The sequence below is a fragment of the Gossypium hirsutum genome, chromosome D10 (genome assembly GCF_007990345.1).
Source record: "Gossypium hirsutum isolate 1008001.06 chromosome D10, Gossypium_hirsutum_v2.1, whole genome shotgun sequence".
Taxonomy (NCBI): domain Eukaryota; kingdom Viridiplantae; phylum Streptophyta; class Magnoliopsida; order Malvales; family Malvaceae; genus Gossypium; species Gossypium hirsutum.
The window spans coordinates 10,705,296-10,724,397 of record NC_053446.1 but is presented as its reverse complement, the minus strand read 5'-3'; the positions used below and the strand labels follow the sequence as shown (position 1 = coordinate 10,724,397).

The 19,102-nt window shown below is 30.6% G+C and overlaps 1 long non-coding RNA gene across 1 annotated transcript; it reads left to right on the top strand.

Moving 5' to 3' along the window:
- Positions 1-881: 881 nt before the first annotated feature.
- LOC107914208 (uncharacterized) lies at positions 882-1,942 on the top strand. Its single transcript, XR_001688732.2, has 2 exons — positions 882-1,367; positions 1,692-1,942. It is a non-coding gene; the product is annotated as an uncharacterized lncRNA (long non-coding RNA).
- The last annotated feature ends 17,160 nt before the right edge of the window (positions 1,943-19,102 follow it).

The following is a 19,102-nucleotide window of genomic DNA, read 5'->3' as shown; positions in this document are numbered from 1 at the left end:
CCTTGGTGTCGAAAATTTAAAAAGATTTAAAAAGAAAACTTTTTATTTCATGAATGAATCAAAATAATAAGACATTCTTATTTCAAAGAAATAAAACACCACACCCAGTGAGTTAGGACACAATGTTTTTAAATCTTCAAAATACCCGAATATTGCCTTTTGTTTTTGAAAATTCTTATTTCGAGAAGTCAAAATATCAGGACCAGTAAGTTAGGACCCAACATTTTAAAATCCCCAAGAATAAGCTTTTATTTGAAATTTGAGAATTTACTGCAAAACGAATACTTGGCTTTCTAAATTCATCGAAAAATAATCGCGATCCAGTAAGTTAGGACACGACCTTCCTCGAGAATCATGAATGCCAAATATTTTGAAAATTTATAAAATATGATGATTTTAATGCTTTGATGAAATCAAAATATATAAAAAAAACATGATAAAATATTAATGCATATATAAAACACATATATAAATATACATATAAAAATAATATGTATAGCAGAACTTATAATAATCTCCAAAAATATGTACGTATATTTCATAAAACATGTATATGTACAAAAAAATAGGAAAAATGCATATGTATTGTAAAATATGAGTGTACATACATATATATATTTATTTATAAAAACTATGAAAACAAAAAAAACAAATATATAAGTTATGCACGTATTAAAATATGTATATGTATGTATACATATATGAATGCAAACAACTAGAAGAACAAACTAATATATGAAAAAAAAGATAGATATAAAAGTATGTGGATATGTATGTATTTAAAAAAAATAAAAGAAATGTATAAGTATATATATAATGTAAAATATATGAGTAACAAAAAAAATCGTATATGAATATAGAAATAGTAATAAATGATAATAAATAATATAGTAATGATTCTAAAAATAGAATTTGAAAAAAAATAAAAAAAATAACGGGAAAAAAAGAGAATAAATAAAAAATGAAATTAAAATAGAACAGGGACCAATCTGCAACGCACGCATTATATGAGGGGGCCCAAATGGAAATAATCCGCCTCCCTAAAACGCTGCATCGCAATGGGGACCGATTTGAAACAAGGTAAAAACATTTGGGCCAAATTAAAAAGAAATAATTGACCTAATAAAACATGGCGCAAAGGGGAAGGACTTATTGCGAATTCTCCCATTGAATATTGATATGCGCGGACCCCCAAACTAAATAGTGCATCATTGCTCAGTTTTAAGTTTTAAAAATTAGGGAAACATTTGCCTTTCCCTTTGAAGCAGGAACTGCTTCTTTTGGGGTTTTCTTAACCCTTTGGCCGCCGTTCAGCCCACGTCCCGATTTCGTCGGAGGGGACACCAGCTCGACGACTCCGGCGAAAGGTAAGTCTCCCTTTTTCTTTCTTTTTCGAATTTTAAAGAAAAGAAATAAAAGATAATAATGAAATAAAAACAAAATAGAATGAAAGAACAAAACTCTCTTCCCCTTTTTTCATTACATGAGCAGAAACAAAATAAAAAAATTACTTAAACACTTCTAATACCTCAAAAACTGATCTTTGCTCTATTATCTATATTTTTCCCTCTGTCTTTTTTCCTTTTTGTACATGAAAATAGGGCTTTTATAGCCCGAAATAATAAAAATAAATCCTATTTCGTTTGCTATTATCCCTTTTTCTTGCTGTTTTGTTTCTGTTTGTTGTGCAGGTGCGGCGCGCAAGCCATGGCGCGCGTGGAGGAGTGGCGCACGTGGAGGAGATTGGCTCCGAAGTTTGGGGCGGCTGGAGAGGGGAAGCCATACTGCTTAGGGTTTGGGTTGGTTTATTTTTTGCTGGGCTAGGAATTGTTTTGGGCTTGTTTATTTGGTTTTAGTGGCCCGGGCAATTTGGGCTTTGTACAACTTCCTTTTTATATTCAATGAACATGTTAATCAAAAGAAAGTTGTTTTTTTTTTCAAACTCATTCACCCACAATTTTCTTTGTTTGCCTTGTTTTATTTGAAATTTGTCAATTAATTTATATCTTAAATATAAGTTATAAACTTTATTTATTTATTGTTTATTTTTTATTTATAAATATTTTTCTTTCATTTGAATTTATTATCATAGCAGATGTTTCTTTTGTGCAGCGTATAATTAATTTAGTGTGAGTTATTATACTTTTATTTTGAATTTTTATGTATTCTTTTTTTTAATACAACTCACTAATTATTGACAAGAACATATCACTGTTACACATGTACACACCAGGGCCGTCCTGGAGGTTGTTTTAAGGTGCAGTCGTCCATGTAACAGCCCGTTTTTTAGTGGTGTTAGAAATCGTAGTTTCGGGACCACAATTTCGATATGTCGATCCATAAATATTAATTATTTAATATTTAAGATATCATTAGTGTCTTATTTAAATTTGGTTAAGAAATTTTATCATTTAGATAGCTAATTAATTAAAAGGGACTAAATCATAAAGGATGTAAATGTTAACTCATATTTTGAAAAGGTGCTAAATAGTCATGGAATTGAGTGGTGGTGGATTAATATGATAATTAGACCATAAGGAGTGGTAGTCGACGGTTATAGGCATATAATTGTTAATACTTGAGTGGAAATAATAAGGGTATAATGGTAATTAAGTTATAAAAAGGACTTTAAGTAAAATATAACCTAAAATATGATCCTTATTGTATATTATTTATGAAAACAATTCATCCAACTATTTTGTCCAATGACCTCGTCATGTGTGTGTTATCCTCATATGATATCATTGATTCCTTTTAGTTAAATCTATTCACTCAATACAATCCTATCTTATCTCATTGTCACCATTGTGTCTTCTTAATGATTAATATGATCACTGTCAACAAATGGCTATGATAAATTGCTCATTCGAAAACAAGCAACCTGTGGCCATGTTCCATATTTATCAATCCACACAATGCCAATGAGAGGATATCATTAGCTCTTTAATTGAGCTATGAAGTCCACTATTGCTAGTAAAGTCATGCCATACACAAGTCATGTACCCAACATACCTGCTATGGGCTCGATCATCTTTAAAGTATAAGCTTCCACTTATATCAAAGTACATGAGTTGCATACGCATGATCAATGACTAACTCAGGATTTAGGTAAATCACACCATGAACGTCACAAGTGAATTAATTTACAAACAAATTCAAAGTTAGTTCATCTTGGGTCCAGTCCAATGTATCATTCTACCAATAAATACATCTAGGTCTCTACCCATGGAGTCAACTGCTCTGATAGCCAAGACTAGTCATTTCTCCAATTGGAATTGTAGACGACATAATAATCATTCTCAGTATTTGAATCAAATGATCATTTTGATTCTTTTACGGGATTATTGGCTCATTTAGATTATCTACTGAAGTAAGTTGTCTTTCTCGTAATGTAATCGTTCTTACAATGCCACTTATCTTCAGTTTGAACTTAGATAATCAATGAGCTAATAGTTATTTGTCACAATTTCGCTATGCGTGCAAAATATAAAAGATAGAAATACAAAAGGCATAATAGTGAAATGTGAAATTAACTTTATTTATTTATTCATCGTTCAAATAAATAGAAACAATTACACGTTTACTACAATATGGGCATATTTCCTAACAAGGGTATCGATAATTTTTGCAATAAATGCTAAATTTAGTTACCATTGGAGATTTATTATCAATACCAAAACAATTTTATCGATACTTTATAAAAAGGTATCAATATTGTATCAATACTTTGTAAGTCTTGTGAGAAACAAAATGCTATTTTAATATCATTTTTAAGAAGGGGTATTTATATTTAAGAAAATATCGATAATAAAATGGTATCGATACTTAATAGAGTTTGTGAAAAACAGAATGTCATTTTGGTATTGCTTTTAATAGGGTTTGTGGAAAACAGAATGTCATTTTGGCATTGAGCAATTTTGACTTGTTTGAAAATTATTTGATTTGTTAAAAGTCATTTTACTAAGTGAAAATCATTTTAATTTGATTTTAAAGATGTTTAAAATTTTTCTAAGAGTTCAAAGTGGATATACAAAGTTTTAACTCTTAGGCTTCAATTTTAACAAATCATTTTGTCATTGTTCAATTTTAACTTTTATTCAAAAACATTTCAATTTTTTATATCAAAATATATCAAATAAAACTTGATTTAACATATACAAAGTGGATAAATTGACTATTGTCACCGGTCATGTGTCTTGAGCATCCACTATCAAGGCACCATACGTTTTTCCTTGAATAGTCCATCTTAAAGCAATGTTCATTTTCCTACAAACATATAATTAAACTTTTATTTTTGGTACCCAAATTCTTTTGGGTCCATAAGCATTAGTTCCTATAATTTTAGTCCCTTTAGGTATTCATTTTGAATTAAACATTGGTCTTGTGTTTTTGTTTGCTAGACCCATTCTTCTTCCATTGAAGACAATCAAACTTGATGTGTCCTAGTTTTTTGCACTCATAACAAATGATAGGATCTTTCTCCTTAGTAGATTCAATCTTAAGTCCTTCCTTCTTTTGGAATTGTCTTCCTTTGTTGGACCTCATAAATCTCTTGAATCTTCTTGCAAACATGGACCACTCTTCATCCTCATCCACATATTCATTTGAATTACCTTCTTCTATTGTGGACTTGAGGGAAACACCGACCTTCTTCTTTTCAACTTTTTCTTCTCCTTTATTCACTCTATTGTGTCTCATTTCATGAGTGAGCAAGAAACCAATTAGCTCATCTAATGAAAGGGTCTCTAAATTTTTAGCTTCTTTTATGGCTGTAACTTTTGCATCCCAAGACAAAGGCAAGCTTCTAAGTACTCCCAGACAACTTCTTCGTTGGGATAGGTCTTCCCATAGAATTTGAGCTCATTGATGATGATGGCGAACCTATTGGACATAGTTTTGATGTTCTCCTTAGGCTTCATCGTGAAAGTCTTATAATTGAGAGTAATAATTCCCACATTTGATTTCTTAACTTGATCGGTACCTTCATGAGTGACCTCCAATTTGTCCCAAATTTCCTTGGCATTGGAACATGAAGAAACTCTACTATATTCATACGGACCAAGTGCACAAAAGAGAGTGTGCATGGCCTTGGCATTGAGTTGTATTTTTCTTCTATCTTCCTCATTTCATTCCTTCTTGCTCTTTGGAACTAACTTCTCTCCTTCTTGCTTTTGAGGAATGGTTGGACCATCCATGATAACCTCCTCACGGCAAGATCGTTGGCTTGTATGAACAATGTCATTTTAGTATTCTAATATGAATAATTTGCACCATTGAAGTAAAGAGGTTTATTAACGAATTGAGACTCACCAACTATAATGGAGCTAGAAGAAGATGTCATCTTGTGCGGTTTGAATAGAAGTAAGTTGAGCTACATCAAGGATCTTCTCTTAGTTGTAAGACTGTCTTTTAAAAACTAGTTCTGATACCAATTTTTAGCTTGCTAAATCAAATCAAAATTGTCAAGAGGGGGTGAATTGACTTATAAAATATTTTTAGAAAGCTAGAGAGAAAATTGAAAGATGAACATGATAATTTAGAGTGGTTCGACCCCAATTACGTACTCTACTACCTTAGCTTTCTACAATTAAAATTTTTCCCAAATTAATTAATTTGATAACCTTTAAGGACAAGGTTTAACCTTACAACACCTTTAAGATTTCTACCACAAATCTTAAGACACAAACCCTCTCAAGGAAATATAAATAACCAAAAAAATAAATAATCCTTACAAGATCAAAATGTTTGCAAATTAAGCTCAAATACAATGAAATACACTTGAGTAAAAGAATAAAAGTGAAGCTCACAAGTGTATGTAAAAAGAATATGAAAATAGTAAGCTCAAAGATTGTTTAATTGTTGATTTTTGCTTGAAAGTGATTTCTTGTTGTTGTAGGATCTTTAGAAGTTAGTATTTATACCCCCTAATTGATTTCCAGTCGTTGAAGTTGTTGGTGTCATGAATAGAGCTGTTGGGATATAAAAACCAGAGCATTTAATTCACATGCAACATTGAGTATCGATACCATATAAAAGGGCATCGATAATTTTTGCAATAAATGCTAAATTCAATGACCGCTGGAGATTTGTTATCGATACCAAAACAGTTTTATCGATACTTTATAAAAAGGTATCGATATTGTATCGATGCTTTGTAGGTTTTTTGAGAAATAACATGTTATTTTAGTATCGTTTTTAAGAAGGGTATCGATATTTCAGAAAATACCAATACTTAATAAAATGGTATTGATACTTAATAGGGTTTATGAAAAACAAAATGTCATTTTGGTATCGCTTTTAAGAAGGGTATCGATAATTCATAAAATATCGATACTTGGCCAAAAAGGTATCGATACTTTTTTGCCTGGAGCAATTTCGACTTGTTTGAAATTTATTTGATTTGTTAAGTCATTTTACTAAGCGAAAATCATTTTAATTTGATTTCAAAGATGTTTAACAAAATTTTAAGAGTTCAAAGTGGATATTCAAAGTTTTAACTCTTAGGCTTCAATTTTAACAAATCATTTTGTTAGTTTTATTCAATTTTAACTTTTATTCAAAAACATTTCAATTTGTTATATCAAAACATATTATGAAATAAAGGTCAGTTTAACATATACAAACTTGAGTAATAATTTTTGAACCTCGTGCGTTAGTTTAATGGTCAAGGTGTTCATCGTCCCAGGTGTGACCTGAGTTCAAGTCGCACTAGTTACGTTACTGTTAGGCTTTTACCCTCCTTTTATAATTCACCAGAAAGAAAACATAAATAAATTCTATACCAAAAATTAAAACATAAATATTTTTAATTACTTACTTTCATCTACGTCTTTCTTTAGCTTCAAATCTTCTCCATTATTCGCCTTCATTTCGTCCTTTCTCCAATTCTTATAAAGAAATCACTTTTGGATGAATTTTGTATATCTAAACTAACTAAATTTCATGAAATTTTCAATAGAATTCAAGTATGATTATCGTGATTTTCTTTTTCTCCTATGCACCCCACGTTGGGTATTTAAAGAGACAATGATTTATCTTCTAATTTTTAGATTACTTTCTTTACTTGATTATTTAGTTATTAAATCAATGGTTATAATTAAATCTTGAAACTTTAATCCAATGACCAATATTCATCCTAATAAAATATTTTTTTATTTAAGGGTGTAAAAAGCTCTTAAACCTCTTTTTTATTTTGCACTCAATTGAATTCTTGAATTTTCAAAATGCATCAAAAAGGTCTTCAATTTTTTTTTTCAAAAGAAAAACAATTAAGCTCTTTCTTTTTATTTTTGCACTCAATTGGGTACTTGAACTGCAAAAATGCATCAAAAAGACCCTCAAACTTTTTCAAAAAAGCAATCAAGCTCCTGCTCTTTTTTTCACACAATTGCCAAAATGCATTAAAAAGGCTATTTGACCGTAAAGCTAACCTCTCCTAACTTTTTTCAATTAAAATCACCACGTGTCACAACCACGGTATGGCATGTGGCAAAAAATGATAAAAATAAAAATCAATAAAAGTTATAAAAATTATTAAATTTTAATAAAAATATAAGAAATATTTAATTTTTATTAAAAATTAGAAAAATATTATATAAATCATAAAATTTTATAAAAATCGTAAAATTATAAAATATAGAAAAATAAATAAAATTATATAAAGTCGTAAAAAATGATAAAAAATGTAAAAAAATTATAAAATTTGTAAAAAAAATTTATAAAAATTATTATACCAAAAGAAGCATTTTATAATTTTTCTATAATATTTTTATAACTTTTATTAATTTGTAAAAATATAGGCCCGAAATATGGGCTTGGGCAAAAAAATGAAGCCCGTTTAGAAAACGGGCCGGGCCTCGGGCACCACTTTTTTGGCCCGGGCCCGGCCCGGCCCGATATAATAAATATATTTATTTTTTAAATTTTTTAATTTTAAAATACTTTTTTTTAATTTTAAAATATTTTTAAAATATTTTTAAAATATTTTTAAATTTTTAAATATTTTTAAAATAATTTTTTTAATTTTTAAAATAAATTTTTGGTATTTATTAAAAAATGGGCCAAGCCGGGCCGGGCCTGGGCAAAATTTTAGGCCCATATTTCGGGCCAGGCCGGGCCCGGGCCTAGGACCCGGGCCAAAATTTTTTATGGACCCGGCTCGGCCCATGAGCACCTCTAGTTGTGTTGCGACATTTGATGACTTTAACTAAAAAAATTGGGGATCGTTAAAAGTTAATGGTTAAAGGAATTTTTTGATGCATTATATATTTTTTATGATTTTTATAAAATTTTAATTTTTTTTATATTTTTTTACTATTTTTATATATTTTTTTCTAATTTTTATTAAAGTTTAATAATTTTTATAATTTTTTGTCACATGTGACGCAGTGGTTGTGACACGATGTGGCTTTAACTGAAAAAAAAATATGGGCAGTTAACTTTAACGGTCAATTGTTAAAGTTTACGGTCAAATAGCATTTTTGATGTATTTTGGCAATTAAGTGCAAAAAAAAAGCAGAGGTTTAATTGCTTTTTTTGAAAAATTTTGAGAGTATTTTTTATGCATTTTAACATTTCAATTACCCAATTGAGTGGAAAAAAAACAGGGGTTTAATTATTTTTTTTAAAGTTTGAGAGTCTTTTTTATGCATTTTAAAAGTTCAAATACACAATTAAGTGTAACAAAAAAAGACTTAATTAAAATTTTAAAAACCATTAAACTTTTATTTTTAGTATTATAAAACTTAAAATAATCTTTCTTTTATCACTCTCTTGCTCCCGTGATGTCCAAATATGTGCAAATTTCCTTTTTTATTTTCTTACAAATTTTTAAGCCTTCAATTTCGCCAACCAATTAATGGTCACCATTTTGACACCTTTTTTTCCCATAAATGAACAATTAATATGTTTAATTGTCCAAATGAACCAACATATTTGGACCTTACTTAGGTATACACATAGAATTCGTGACTAGTAAATCTCATTTATTCCGTGGATAAAGTTAGCATTAATGGAAGTACGCATTTCAATAATCGGGGCAACAACTCTTAATTAAAACCTAATAGATGTCAATACAATAGTTTATTTTATTTTATTTTATTTTATTTTGCTTACCATTAACGTTGAATTTAAATTACATTATCTTAAAATTAATAAATATAAAATGGGTCTGGTGACTATCTCGCCCTTTCATGTAGGACCAAAAATAGGAAGGAAATCAATAAAATAATAAAATGCTATAAAGCAGTTTGGTGGGAGTGGCCGAAGAAGTTAGGTTCAAAGCCGGCGCCCTTGCCCCATACCTACCAATTCTCTACACAGTTTTTTTTAATGAGTCGAGGTTTGGGATTTGTCTAAGGCTAAAATGTGCTATAGCTTCTCTACCCTTCAATAAGTCTTTGTATTTTTATTTTAAAATTTTAGTTTTTTTTTTATTTTTTAGATTTTAAAATTTAGGTCTAATTTTTAATACTATTTAATTTTTTTATTAAATTTATTGGTGTGATATTTTGAAATAAAAAAAAATATTGGGTAGCAATGTAATTAGAACACTGATGCTATTATGAACCTAAATTTAACAATGCTAATAATTATATCTGAATTTTGAAATTTAAAAAAATAAAAAGACTAATTTCCTAAAATCAAAAGTACAATACTAAATTACAAATTTACGAAAAATATAAAACTTATCATATTTTAATTTTTATCTAAAGATCAAACTTTTAATTAATATTAATTAAAGATTTCAACACAAATTCTGTACAACTTTGCATGTGATTCTATAATAATAAATAAAAAAAAACACAAAATTTGTATTATGAAGATTTGGAATTAAGCTTTAGCGACGAACTTAATTTTAGGATTAATTTACCGAAGACAATATAATTTGAAGTTGGCAGAAATTAGGTTAACCTGGCAATCGAAAGGCGGTAAAAAAACCCTACCGTCACCACGTTCCATTGCCACTCCTAAAACCTATATTTATTTGATTTATAGGATAAGATTTTTATATTAATTCCGTAATAGGCCTTTTAAGGTGGTTACAGGTCATGGATAAAATTTAAGATGTTATATAATAGGTATAGTGATTTATTTAGCCCTCCATTTTTATAAAAAAAATTTATTTAATTTCTCATTAAATTGAGATGTTGAAAAAAGAGAATATAAATGAAGCGTGATGAAGTATTGATGATATGAAAAGTGAATGTGTGGAGAAATTACAAGTTATATGAAATTTGTGATAATAAGGGCTAAATTGTAACATGTAGAAATTTTGAGTTGTTCTTTCTTTGATTGAATGGACATGGAGAATTAAGTCCATGTAGACGATATGAGATCTACTAGGATATAGATGGCATGCCATTAAGAAAAATTTAGTGCGTTCTCTATTTTGTTTAAGCACCTTGGTGTAGTTCTGTTCTAATAAGCACTACGGTATTGTTATGTTCTATTAATGCACTTCGGTGCAACATTGTATCTGTTCTGTATATCCTAAATGTTCTATTTAGTCTACAACGGGTTAATAAAGTACAAAGTAGTAAGAGAATCAATTAATGAAATGTGGTAAGTAATATAAACTTAATAGACCATTAATTATTTGGTACTAATTAAACTCTCAAATGATAGATATGTATATGGTAATACTGATAATTCTTAATCAAAAGTTTAAATTCTTGTAGTACTTACTAAGCCATCACAAGCTTAATGCATTTCTCTTCAACATGTAGGTAGAAGAGACTTGAAGAGCTAAGACCAAGGTCTGCTCATCTCATCACATCTTCAAGCTTGGAAGAGAGTATGGTTTAAATATTTTGGTTTTAGTTTTGACATGTACATAGGTAATGTAGGTGGAAAATGAAATGTTTTAATGGACTTAATTGTAAGACTTGCATCCTTTGTTAATCTTATAAACTTGGCCTTAATTAAATGAGTTTATGATAAGTTATGTGATTATTGAAATTGAAATTAAGCTTATATAGTTGAATTGTGAATTGGATTGGTTGGGTTATGAGTTTTGTGCAGGGTGGTACTTAGGTAAATTATCCTTTAATTTTCAAACATCGAACAATGAAATGGTATTGATATCTTGTCAAGAGTATCGATACTTTGATTTTTGCTAGAATTTTCTGAACTTTGGAGTTCAAATTGGTATCAATACTTAGGTAAAAAAATATTTAAGAACTTTATATTTGTTTTATCAAATATTTATCATGTAAATTCTTGCTAGCAGAATGTGAATGTTGTTGCTCTAGCAATAAATGTAGCATTTCGATACCTTCATTCGATACTTAGGTTGGATATAGGGGTGTTACAGTGGATACCACGTTAACAAAGTTTACAGATGTTAACTTTTGTATCCATTTTTGAGTGATTTGACAAATAATGTAAAGTTCAAGGGCTAAAAGAGATAAAAAAAATTAAATTGAAGATTTAAAATGAATCTTTTTAAAATTGAAGGGCCAAATAAGTCATTATACTTAACAATTATTAAAATTCTTTTTACAAATGGTCAAATGTCAATTAAATATCGATTTTTACGGAGTTCTTTATTTCTTAATGTACAAAATAATCAAATAAATAACATTTTCTATATTACCTATTCCTTTGCATAATTACTTATAATTTAATTTCATATATATTTTTTCTTTTGAATCGTTTTTTTTTTCATAATTCATGATCCATTGTTATTTTTCAATAAAATTTGTTCATTGGGTTTCATGTTTTCTATCTCTTCTAATTTACCCAATTTGAAATATACTCTTTATTAGTTTGAGGTACACTAAATGCTAATCAATTGTTAAATGATTATCAAACATATTTTTAACAGATTCTTTGTTTTCATCCTGAAGCCATAAAGGAAATAATTTGGCTTAACCATGTGAAAAGCCCTCAAGCTTTTAAAAAAAAAAAAAAAATTAAGTCCCTAATTTTTTTTACTCAATTGAGTATTTGAACTTTTCAAAATGCATCAAAAGGTCCTTAAACTTTTTCAAAAAAAGCAATTAAGCCCCTACTTTTTTATTTAATTGAGTACTTGAACAATCAAAATACATCAAAAAATATCCTTTGATCGTTAACTTTAACAATTTAATTTCCCCTAATTTTTTTCAGTTAAAGCCACCCCGTATCACAATCACGACGTGACATGTGGCAAAAAAATTATAAAAATAAAATAAATAAAAGTTATAAAAATTATTAAATTTTATTAAAAAATATTTTTAATTTATTAACAATTATAAAAAATATAAAAATCTTAAAAAATATAAAAAAATTGTAAAATTTTATGAAAAGAATTATAAAATGCATAAAAGACCCTTTAACCATTAACTTTAACCATTGACCGTTAAAGTTAACGACCCCCAGTTTTTCTCAGTTAAAGACATCACGTGTCACAACACAGTGTGACATGTGGCGAAAAATGATAAAAAATAAAAACTAATAAAAAATTATAGAAAAAATATAAAATGCTTCTTTTGGTATGATAATTTTTATACTTTTTTAAAGAATTTTATATTTCTTTACATTTTTTATAATTTTCTTACGACTTTATAAATTTTATAACTTTTTTTCTATATTTCCATATATTTTATATTTTTTACAATTTTTTTAATTTTTTTAATTTGTAATAAAATTTAAGTATTTTATATTTTTTATAAATTTTGTTGATTTTTATTTTTTATCTTTTTTTTTTCTACATGTCACACTGTTGTTGTGACACGTAGTGAATTTAACTTAAAAAATTAGGGGCGGTTAAATTTAATGGTCAACTGCCGTTAAAGTTAACGGTCAAAAGGCCTTTTTTATGCATTTTGGCAATTTAAGTATCCAATTGAGTGCAAAAAAAAAATTTACTTACTTTCTTTGAAAATGTTTGAGGGCCTTTTTTGATATATTTTGAAAGTTCAAGTACCCAATTGAGTGGAAAAAAAAGGGACTTAATTTCTTTTCTTTTCTTTTTTAAAGTTTGAGGCCTTTTACACCCTTAAGCCGAAATAATTTTGACATTTATTTAAAGGGTTAGTATTTGGTACACTGTAAGTATATTTTTTTATTCCACAAGCAACCTTAAAAAATTATTATGCATCTCTTTTTTTAAAATATTTATTTTTTAATATTTACTATATAGGACACTTGTCAACCCTCTAACCTTGTGGAATAAAAAAGTTCCACGAGCAGTGTATCAAATATTTTTCATTATTTAAATAATAACATTTTTTATATTGACAACTTCGTACGCAACGTTAAATTAAATGTCAAAATTTTAGTTGAAATAGTTAACAATATTAATTATTTAGACTTATTGAACAAAACACGTTAGTAAACAAAATATATAAATATAAATAGAAAACTATTTTTACATATAAAATAAAATGTAAATAGAATAATTTATATTTAAATTGTTTAAATACGTAAACCAATAAAATCGTAACAAAAAGTTGAAATTGAAAAGAATAATAGAGATTTACTAAACGTCACTACACCAGAACAGGTTTTTAGCGGCGCTTTTTAACGCCACTAAAGGCATTTACGGCGCTTGAAGAAGCGCCACAAAAAATGCCACTAACGACAACGTCGCTAACTTTTGCGGTGCTTACAGAAAAAAACGCCGCTAAAGATCATGTTCTTTAGCGGCGCTAAGAAAATAAACGCCGCTAAAGATCCTATTCTTTAGCGGCGCTTATGAAAAAACGCCGCTAAAGATCATGTTCTTTATCAGCGCTAAGGAAATAAACGCCGCTAAAGATCATATTCTTTAGCGGCGCTTAGAAATAAAACGCCGCTAAAAGTAATGTTCTATAGCGGCGCTTGGTCAAAAACGCCGCTAAAAGTAGTGTTCTTTAGCGGCACTTATTTCACAAAAGCCACTATTTGATATGACTTTTAGCGGCGCTTTTTTAAAAAACGCCACTAATTTTGGGATTTTTTTAAAATAAAATTTTATGTTTTTTTCAGCCCTCCTGCAACAACAAATCAAAAGCAACCAGATCTAAACTAACCAAAAACAATAAATTTATATAATATTTCAAATTAAATGACAAATAATATTAATTGATATAAATAAAAGTGAATTCATATTTTTCTTTACAGAAACGTTAAAAGTTAAAATGATAAAAATGTAAGTGCAATAAACACTATGACGGCGGAAGTTGCGAATGCTGAAACATCTTCATCATAATCTGAAGCTGTTGTTGAAGTTCGTCGTACTTTTTGCTCTGCTCTGCTTCTCTCGATGCCGCATCTTTTTGAAGTCGTAGCTGTAGTTCTTCACATTTCTTTTGAACCTCTACTTCTATCGCTGCTTCTCTCGCTGTAGCCTCTACTTCCCTCACTGCCGCATCTGCTTTAAGTTGTTGCTGAAGTTCTTCATATTTCCTTTGAACCTCAAATGTGGTCGCTTGCATCTGAGCCATCTGGTCTTTTAACCTCTGAACTTCAGCTTGAGATTGACTCCCGAAGCCATGTATTGGTGCGAGCTGAATCCAAAATATTGGGTTGGGCTGATAAAAGATCCTTGAAATCGAACCCGACCATACTTTTCAGGACCCAAAACTTCAGTAATAATCCGGTTATCAATGTCTTCAAGATTAACAGAATTATCACTAGAAGCAATCGCTTCGTACTCCGTCTTTTTTTCCTTTAGTTTTTCCTAATAAATAAATCACATAGTTAGGAATGCAATATATATTAAAAAAACAAATGCAATATAACAATAGTCACATTACAAGCAATGAATTAAACCATTAGAAAATAAACACTATAAATAACTAAAACAAGTCAAATGAACATTAAGTAAACATACCATAATTTCACTAGCTTCAGGAGTCATAGCAGATCCATCTTTCTTCTTATGTGTAATTTCAAAAAGTTGAAGGCGTCTAACTTTTTGACCGGACGACCGTTCCTACAATATAGTAGTAAAAATATTATTTAATAGAAAGTTATACATATTTGAGAATATTAAAAAATTAAAAATACCTCCGCCTCAGCTACACATGCAAAACTTCTCGACCCGGCTGTGTGAGTGAATTTTTGTTGCTGCCGGCTGCTTTTTCCAACTCGTTCACGATCCTACGTTATAAAATTTTTAGTACTTAAATAGTGAATATTATAAACCAAAATAATTACAATAGTTTAGAAGTGCGTCGTACCTCGCCTTTCTGAGAATGCCAAAATCTAACCGCATCTTCCCATTGGTACCTCAACATACCCGGCGGGACATTTTGCAATTTCTCATCGAGGGTTGTTTTTGTCTTATAATAATTTTTCTTCAAAGTACTTTTATTGTCTCTCCATCTTTTTCCCAATGCCTTCTTTACATAAGCATCCGAGACCTCTAAAGCAAACCTCGCCTACAAAACACACAAGTTAATAAAGTAAATATAAATGAAACTATTTCCCAAGCATTACAGATGACATTAACATTTTGTTACCTTAATATTATCGAGGGCTTGGTTTTTGTTGCTATCGGCATTTGACGCCATGACTCGTAGTTTATAGGCAACATATTCGCATTTCGTGCTAAAATGCCCATGTATCCTGCTAAAAGTCGAGCTTCTGATCCAACAGGCTGACCAAAACTGTTTCTGCATACCTTGACACGCTCGACTAGATCTAACTCGTATAACTCTCTAAGTAGCGTACGTCCTCGACCTCTGCGCGTCCCACCATTTTCAGCTACAAATGGTATATTATAATATAAGAATTTGAAAAATACATCAATTATAAGTCAACACGCATGTAAATTAAATGTAAAATTACTTTGAACTTCCGTAGGATCCTCAGGTGTAATCGGAACATTCGAAGATCAAATTGCTGTCTGTTGTTCAGTACTATTTGTTTCTGTCGAGTTTGAATCATTTTGAACAATGCTTTCCCTTAGAATTTTTCTTCTAGGCATTTTATCTACAATACATATAAAATGTAATTAAACTTAATAACTAATTACAACAATAACAGCACATATAAAATAGTTGAAATATATAATAAGACCAAGATTTAAATTATGATATTACATATAATTAAACAATCGTAAAATCTTACTACATCAGTATTCGTAAATATCTTCATCCGTATCCTGACGAACCCATTGAAATTGTGCACTAGTACTAGGGATATTATCGTTTAAGTTTTGTTCTGGAAATGACAAAGTTTCTGATCTGTCAAACAAGTCTCTAGGGATGTTACGGAGTACAACGTACCAACCCTTATCAGTTGGATCTTTTGAGTAAAAAACTTGTTTGACTTGAGATGAGAATACATACGGCTCATCTATCAGTTGTTGTCCTGTGTGAATCAATCGGTAAAAGTTCACCATTGTAAAACCAAATTGATCTTGCTTGATTCCACAAGCTGTATTAACATCGGCCCAATCACCTCGGAATAAGATAACTTTCCATTTGCCGTAGTAATCCAACTCAATTATGTTAGTAAGATGTCCGAAATATTCCACATTTCCCTCGACAGGATTATTGACCCTAGCACTAGCATAACTTGTAATTGCAGAATTAACAACTATTCCACAATTTTGCGTTCTTCTCAACCTCTCGCGATATTTTGTATGAAATCTGAATCCGTTGATGAGGAACGCACTATATCTTTTAACCACTCGTTTTGGACCTTGGGAGAGCCATTTAACTTCGTCGTCTACATTCTTCCCACTCCAAACCTTTTGAATGGAAAGTAAACTGAGTAATTAAAAATGTTATGAAAAAACATTATTATTTGTAAGCGGAAGCTCCAACTGCATACCGTTTGGCTTAACCATTCATAAAAAGATTTTGTAAACAACTTATCGATATCTCGATGTTGTGTTTTTCGGGAGCGCGAATGAGATCTCAATATTTGTTTGTACTCACTGTGTTAAAAAAATGTTCACTTTGTTAGAAGATAAACAATTATTAGTTTGATAAATATTTATCAAATTTGTAGAACTTACTTCCGTAAAGGTTCCAATGATTCGTGGTGAAATAGAACATATCGATGTGCTTGTACCCACGATAAATGATCTAATTCTGCAATTTCAACTTTGCCGATTGGTTCTCCAAAACTTTGGAACAAATAAGTATCGGCTAAGTTATGGTCCGCGAGTCCAGCATTCCTATTTGGTCTGTTCAACCTTGTTTCAACATCTTCCAAATATCTTGAGCAGAAGGTCATACATTCCTCTGCCAAGTAGCCTTCAGCAATCGATCCTTCTGGATATCACTTGTTGCGGCAGTAAGACTTTAATTTGGATAGGAACCTAAACACAATATACAACATTATCAAAAGTTGTAACTAAAGGCATAGAGGTGAATGAAGGAAAATTTTAAAAATTTTAATTAACACCTTTCTATGGGATACATCCATCGATAGAAAACAGGTCCGCCAAGAATTGCTTCGTGCGGGAGATGGATTATCAAGTGAACCATAATGGTGAAGAAGGAAGGTGGGAATATTTTCTCCATGTTGCATAAAGTCAAAACGGCTCGATCCTGTACCTGCTGAAGTTCTTAAACATCCAAAACTTTGCCACAAATGGCTTTCATTATATTGGATAGTTCAATTATACAAGACGTCACATTCTTAGACATACAACATCGTAGAGCAACTGACAGTAAATCTTACATTAAGATGTGATAGTCATGTGATTTCAGCGAATATAATCTTCGATCTTTAACACTAACACATCGAGATATATTTGATGCATACGCATCTGGAACCTTTATATCCTTCAGCACCATGCAAAACAGTTCTTTCTCCGTCTTGGACATTGAGAAAATAGAAGGCGGCAACCGATATTTCCCATTCGGAAGTGGATTGAGATGAAGATCAGGCCGAATTCCCATTTGGACTAAATCAAGTCGACTCTAAAAATTGTCTTTTATTTTTCCGTCGACATTCAAAATTGTACCCACAATGTTCTTGTAGACATTTTTCTCAATATGCATAACATCAAGATTGTGTCGTACAAGGTGATGCTCCCAATAAGGCAACTCAAAAAAATACTTTTTTTTTTCACAAGTCCACCTCATTAGGATCGTCCTCTTCATCAGAGTCCTCATCAGCTTCATCATTTGATCTTCTATTTCTTTGCGTGTTTGGCGGTTGGTTCATCTTTCCATAAATGAAATTCATATCTTCCAACATGAATAAGATTACAGAGCCACTGGTCTGCGAAGGAGCTTCTCTAAACTCTTCAGTACCGTCAAATGCAGAACTCTGAAATCTAAATCTATGATTTTCCGGTAACCACCGACGATGGCCCATGTAAGAGAACTTCTTCCCATTGTACAACCATTGCGAACATGTTTGTGCAGCACAACAAGGACACGCATAACGACCCTTGGTACTCCAACCAGATAAATTGGCATAAGCGGGAAGTCATTAATGGTCCACATCAAAGCTGCACGTAAATTAAATTTCTCCTTTCTCAGCACATCATATGTCTCGACACTAGCCCATAATTGTTTTAACTCTTCAATAAGTGGCTGTAAATAAATGTTGATATCATTCCCGGGCCCTTTCTCTCCAGGGATAATCATAGATAAGATAAGGGAAGATTGCTTCATGCAAATCCACGGAGGCAGATTGTAAGGAACAAGCACTACTGGCCAAGTACCGTAGGCAGTGCTCATGATCTTGAAAGGATTAAATCCATCAGATGCTAGCCCAAGCCTCACACTTCTAGGACTGCTTGCAAAGCTTGGAAATTTATTGTCAAATGATTTCCAAGCTAAAGAATCTGCCGGATGCCTTAATAATCCATCATCGGTTCGTCCATCATGGTGCCACGTCATTGACTCTGCTGTCTTCGACGACATGAAAAGCCTTTGAAGCATTGGTATCAACGGAAAATACCGCAAAATCTTAACCGGCTTCTTTCTTGACTGTGCATCATTTTCATCTTCGTTCCCATCTTCTGTGTTTCTATTTATCCAACAGGAGTGGCCGCATACATGACAACACTGTTGGTTTCTTCGATCGCCCCAATACAACATGCAGTCATTCGGGCAACTATGGATTTTGGTGTACCCAAGACCTAAATCTTTTATCATTTTCTTCATATCTTTGCAGGATTGAGGAATTTTTGCAAACGGAAACATCTCTCTTAAAAACTCTA